Source organism: Sander vitreus, chromosome 1 (genome assembly GCF_031162955.1).
Source record: "Sander vitreus isolate 19-12246 chromosome 1, sanVit1, whole genome shotgun sequence".
Lineage (NCBI taxonomy): Eukaryota > Metazoa > Chordata > Actinopteri > Perciformes > Percidae > Sander > Sander vitreus.
This window is the reverse complement of record NC_135855.1, coordinates 3,841,501-3,847,500: the sequence shown is the minus strand read 5'-3', so window position 1 is coordinate 3,847,500 and position 6,000 is coordinate 3,841,501. Positions and strand designations below refer to the sequence as shown.

General features: G+C 42.0%; 1 protein-coding gene across 2 annotated transcripts in view; it reads left to right on the top strand.

Annotated features, from left to right (window-relative positions):
* The window catches only part of dpy19l3 (dpy-19 like C-mannosyltransferase 3), a 69,775-nt gene extending 69,025 nt beyond the window's left edge, over window positions 1-750 (top strand). For both annotated transcript variants that reach the window (XM_078249316.1, XM_078249402.1), the window contains exon 19: window positions 1-750. This exon is cut by the window's left edge and continues 2,208 nt beyond it. The gene's annotated coding sequence lies outside the window, so the exon portion shown is untranslated.
* Window positions 751-6,000: the final 5,250 nt, after the last annotated feature.

The window sequence follows — 6,000 nt, the reverse complement described above, 5'->3', positions numbered from 1 at the left end:
TGTATATTGGAAATAGTTACCAACTCTGCCTTTAAGTAACACAAGTCATAAATAACCAAAGTAAGAATTTTAGTGAAATGAGAACTGTTCTTTCTTTTATTTAATGATGTAGATCTAATTGGAAACGATCTATATCTTGATGATTCTGAATGAAAGTTTGACAAAACGGTTAACTAGACTTGACTGTAGCTTTCAACTGCATTAGTGGATGGTAGATATGTCCAAATGAAGGTCCATGAACCATTAGTTTGTATTTGTAGAACCAACTAAATGCCGCTGTTGGTTTAAAGGAATGGCAATTCAGCGTGCTTTCAACCCTTTGTTGAACAGAGAGCGCCATCTACCGGGCTCAGAAAATGAAAAAGAAATTCTTCACGAAGCTTGATTTGGACTTTCACTCTTGACCTTGGAAATAGTTGTGATCCCAACTCAACGTCCACTTATTAGCTTTATGCAGAGCTTTTAACCCTAACACACAGGGGCAAATGAACAAAGAATGGATTGCGGCCGCTGATAGCACCGTGAATTACGCATCACTCACAACTGCTATCTGCCTCGTCACAAGGTCCAATTCATATTGCTCTAATGATATTACATTGCAAACAGGCCCATTTACGCAATTTTCCTTTTTTGGCAAACATATAAATGCATTTGCACCAAGAAAGCAGTCGGCAGAACAATGGCAGAGAGAAAAAAAAAATTAGAAAATCCAGACCGCGAGCTACAGGTCCTGACCAATGAGGTGCAGAGGCATTCCTCAAGACTACAGGCAAAGAATGTAATTGATTGATTAATTTGAGGCATAGCACACCCTTTATAAATGAACTTCAGTTAGCATCGGCTCTCTGGAGACGCTAATAATTCCTCTGTAATTGCGTGTGACTATTAGCACTGATCTTTGTCAGTTGGACTGTTTTTGCAATGAGGCTCATTTGCATAGAAAGGGGCCTGTTTATCGCCAGATGTGTGCGTGTTACCTCATTTAAATATGTGCAAACAGCAGAGGAGCACCGAGATGCTATTTGCTTGGCAGCGCAGTTAGGGTTGACAATTCCACGGTTTCTCTTTGTCTTATTTGTGCAGGCTTAGCGGCTGCAAAAGCCGCGTAACCCTTTTGTGAATTTGCCTCAGAGTCTTCTAAAGATGTCATGAATGAGCAAACTCTATCCACAGATGAAGTCTGTGCGTTATGGTTGAAAGCTCCAGAAATAACAAATGGTGGAACTTGAGTTGGAATTGTGTTGTTTAAAGACTATTTGTATGGTCACAAATGAACATATTTTTAGTAATGCTCATTCCATGCTACTATTTCATAATTTTGTTGTTTTTAAAAGGACATTGTGTGACTAAAACCAATGCCCTGTGGGTCCTTTAAGGTATATTTTCAGCTACTGGAGTTTATGAAGACAGTTGGGGGGGGGGGGGTCTCACTCAACTGTGGCATCTGTGGGGGGGGGAAAAGCCACATTGACCATAAGCTTGCCTCAGCCTGCACTATTTGGCTCGGCACATTTTGCATCGCACTGATGGATGTTATCAATTACCCCTGAACAGAAAACCAGAAATAATATTGTTAGTTTTGATTCCCACCCGGGTGGAAACAGGTTCCACCGGTGCTTAAATGTGTTTCTGCTGTAAAACTGAGGTCAAAGCTGGTACCAAGACATATTTGTGACATTGTTGTTGTTGTTGTGGTTGCTGTCGGCTCTGTGATTCTCATCAGCAGCAGCCTCAACCTTTTCACTTTCTCTTCTAATTCTCACACACACACACACACACACACACACACACACACAGCCACAAACTCACATGAATAATGTAAGTGGCGAGGAAATTGCAGCAGGCCGACAACGACGCTGATTCCCCGCCACTATCCAAAATAGTTTGAGAGAGAGAGAGAGAGAGAGAGAGAGAGAGAGAGATAGATAGAGAAAGAGAGAGAGAGAGAGAGAGAGAGAGAGAGAGAGAGAGAGAGAGAGAGAGAGCGAGAGCAGGCCAACACTTGCATATCAAACTGTGGCTTTGTGTTTGGAAAAGAAAGTAGGGAGGGCAGGAAAGGCTCATGTTTAAACAGCAGCAGAGGAGAGATGAGAGTGTATCAAAGCACAGATTCACAATGATCTGAACCCCTTCGTCCTTTTCGTTTCCTTCTTTTGATGCAAATAGGGAAAGCAGAGGAGAGAGGAGCAGGTGATTGAAAAGCTGGAGCTGTTTCGGTTAATACGGGGTGGCCAGTCACAGTTGGCTGCTACAATGAGATGTTACGTGGGTGCGACAAACACACACACACGCGCACACACACACACACACACAGAGCCTTGCATAAACATATACTTGTGGGCTTCCTGTCTCTTCTCTCGGTCGTCTGCTTTCTGAACACACATACATACACACACACACACACACACACGTATCCCTCCCTCCCACATCTCATTCTGCCTATATTTGTACACTTGTTAATAAGGACCTCCGTCTTTGATAATCCACACACTTGCAGATGCATGTTGTTTGTAATGCATACCAATTGGATCAGTGTGGAACAGCACCACTTGTTCCTCCTCCTCCTCTCCCCCCCCCCCCCGCCTTCATATTGGATGTTTAATTTAGAAGATGTCTGATTGCTTTATTTGAGAGCAAAGTGATTTCATTACGTTTGCCTAATAAGAGTGTACTAATGTAATATTTTTTTCAGCACTCTTCATTTGCGGTGGTGTCACCCCGTGCCCCCCTTTTAGGCCCGCCCCTGCTGGGGAGGTATTTCTAAAAGATTGTGGCTGTAGGGAATTTGATCCCATTCAGCCAAAGGAGCATTAGTGAGGTCGGACACTGACGTGAGGTGATAAGGCCTGGCTCGCAGACTCAAATTCATCCCCAGGCGTTGGATGGGGTGAGGTCAGAGCTCGGTGCAGGTCCACACCATTTATAAAAAGGCTGTAGACCAGTAGTGCACAGTACAGTATGTGTGTTATGGCCTTGTATGTATGTATGTATGTATGTGTGTGTGTGTGTGTGTGTGTATGTATTGTTACAGTTTATCTTTATGGTGTCAATCATGGTTTTATTGTGTTTGGGGGCATGTCCTGGGTAAAAATGTACTTTATGTTAACTTCACTGTAAGATAATTAGTATTCACAATGAACTGCAGTTCTGACCCATGTGCCAAACCATCTGACATTCTCTGGAAGCATCTAAACCAGTTGTTCTCAATCTTTTTAGGACCAGCACCCCCCCTCCATCCATTATCCAGGTCCCTTCCCCCCCCCCCCCCCCCATCAAATAAGATGTAGGCTCATTTCCCTGAATATTAATGATTAGGTCCTATTATTGTTATGATCATTATTATTGTTGTTATTAGTCCTATTATTGTTGTTACTATTGTTATCAGAAATCATCAAAAAAATCATATCATTGAATGAAAAATGTTCTTTCATAGACTTATTAAAGATAAAGTTCATGACAAGGCCGATTCATAGCGCTGCAGTACGGAGTTTATATAAGATGATACTCTGACGTCCCGTTTCCCGTGAAGGCAGCATGGAGCTGCACCACACAAAGCAAGTAGTTTAAAGTGTAAACTTGTATTGTTGTGAACCTTTGGTGTAAACTCGCCTTAAAACTAACGACCCCCAAAGGCACCTAAACGCCCCCCTTTCCACAATATTGCTTCCAGTGCCCCCCCCCCCCGTCATCCTCTGAACGCCCCGTGAGGAGCTGTACCACCCCCGTTGAGAAACACTGATCTAAACAGACGCTTCCCTGCTGAGCCAGTGCCATGTAAATAAATTGAACGTATTTATGAATGTGAAATTTCTACATGGAGTAAAAGGGTCTAAATAACACGTGTGATGAGGGAACACTATATAATGTACACACATTTGGTACTTCACGTTGGTACTGGTGATTGACAGGCTCTTTCCATAGAGGAGGTTTCTGGTACATTTTGATTGGCAGGCATGTACGCCACTCTCAAGTACACACTGAGAGAAACGCACAGACCCGATGCACCTTAAAGGCTGCAGGAATGCTGAAGAGCAGCTTGTGACCCTGAACAACATTGTCTTCAGCCGTTACATGCACACTTTCATTTGACCTAAACTATCGTTTATTTGAAAGAGGAATATTGTATTATGTATGTCAGAGTGCCTTTGGTCATTTCTTTGGTCTTTCTCTAAGAATCCATGAAACACATGTACAGCTGGGACATTTATCATATCACAAATCATACAAACTAGTAAACGTTTACTCTGCAGTTACAAATGTTCTCATGCCAAGCACGAGTTAGGTTGGACATCTTCTCCAATGCCAGTGTTAGCTTTTAGCCACATCAATGTTCAATGGCATTACGGTCAATAAAAGTGTTTTTTTCAACAATTTGGATTTCTTGTTTGTCATTATGTAAAGGCCTTTTTTAATTTCCTTCTGTTCCAGATGCAGTCACAATCAGCTGGTCACTGGTGCAAACAAATGAATTTATTGAGAGAGAGGAAAAAAAAAAATCAAAGCAAATACAAAACACTTACATAGCTGTCCAAAGCTCACCACCATCATGATGATAAAAAAAAAAAAAAAAATATATATATATATATATATATATATATGTTCGGTTTCATTTCTTTTTTTTCTTCTCTGTAGCTGCACATTTTGAATCTATGTGGTGCTTTTGTTGACAGAAAGCAATACTTGTAATTAGTCTATCTTTGTATTTACAAATGATGTAAAAACATTAACTTTGTTCACAACATGTCTGCACCCAGAACACAACATTTAAGAAGCTGTTTTATGGTACAAATGAATGGTGGCGGGAAGTCAGTCGCTGCTCCTTCCACTGCAGAGAGAGAGAGAGAGAGAGAGAGAGAGAGAGGTGGAGCATGAAGCGCCTTCATCCTTCATTACTCAGACCTTCCAGAAAAATGCGGCATTTTTTTGTGATTGTTGCGGGAAAAAATCCTTGACTATGCGTCACGTTTTCTTAAAAAATGCGATGGAATATGCGTGATATTTATGCAAGTTTATGCGATGAAATTGCGGGAACTTGCAAAAACTGCAGTTTCATCGTGGCTTCATCGCGGGGTCTGCAGCTTTTCGATGGCGTTCACGTCGCGTAATTACGTCACTTCATAACGTTCCCATTGCAACAGGGGAAAATGGCTGCTCTTGTGTGAAGTAAACGCAACATTTTTCAACTTTCTGCTAAGATATATGTGACTTTTTTGCTGCGGAAATGCGGGGTTTATGAAATCATAGTCAGCATAATCGCGTTTTTCTGGAGGGACTGACTACTCAGCGTGGCTCCGGCCCGGCCCCATTCTACAGAGGAATACAAAAAGCAATCATCCCCCTCTAGGAAATCCCCACTGTCTTAAAAAAAAAAAATGAAATAAAAAAAGCTCTCACTTTCAGGCGTCATCCCACAGAATGCTGCACCCTCGCCAAGTCTCATATTTTTAAAAGCTGCATTGTTGCCTCAGCTTTTAAGAAAATAGCATGTTCCTGGAAAGCTGCAATCTGGGAATCGACTCCTCGCTTGACTTTTTTTGTTGTTGAAAGTACCCGCAATCCTTTGGTTTCTTTTTTCTTTTCTTTTCCCAGCATGACAGCAAGCCATCAGCTCCTATCATGATTAGTGGCCTGACATGTTTTCACACACTCCTGCCCTTTAACTGCTCTCTGGTGACAGGCTCGGCTCTGTCAGCGTGGAGAAGAATGAAAAGAGCACGACGAGAGCACCACTGCTACTTCCAGCAGAATACCGGTGGTGGGATGAGGTTAGGACACATGACTTTTATATTTACGCCATTTGCTGTGAAACAAACTGTTTCCGTTCCAAACCGTTTGACTCTTAACACCACCCCATCCCTAGTCACTACATTTTGCATAGACCTTCATCCTGGACTATACATCAGCCCATTGCACATACTATATATTTTATGCATTGTGCATTCAACCCATTCAGCCTCCTTTTTCTTATGCTATACAGCTATTTTGTATATATCTGTTTCT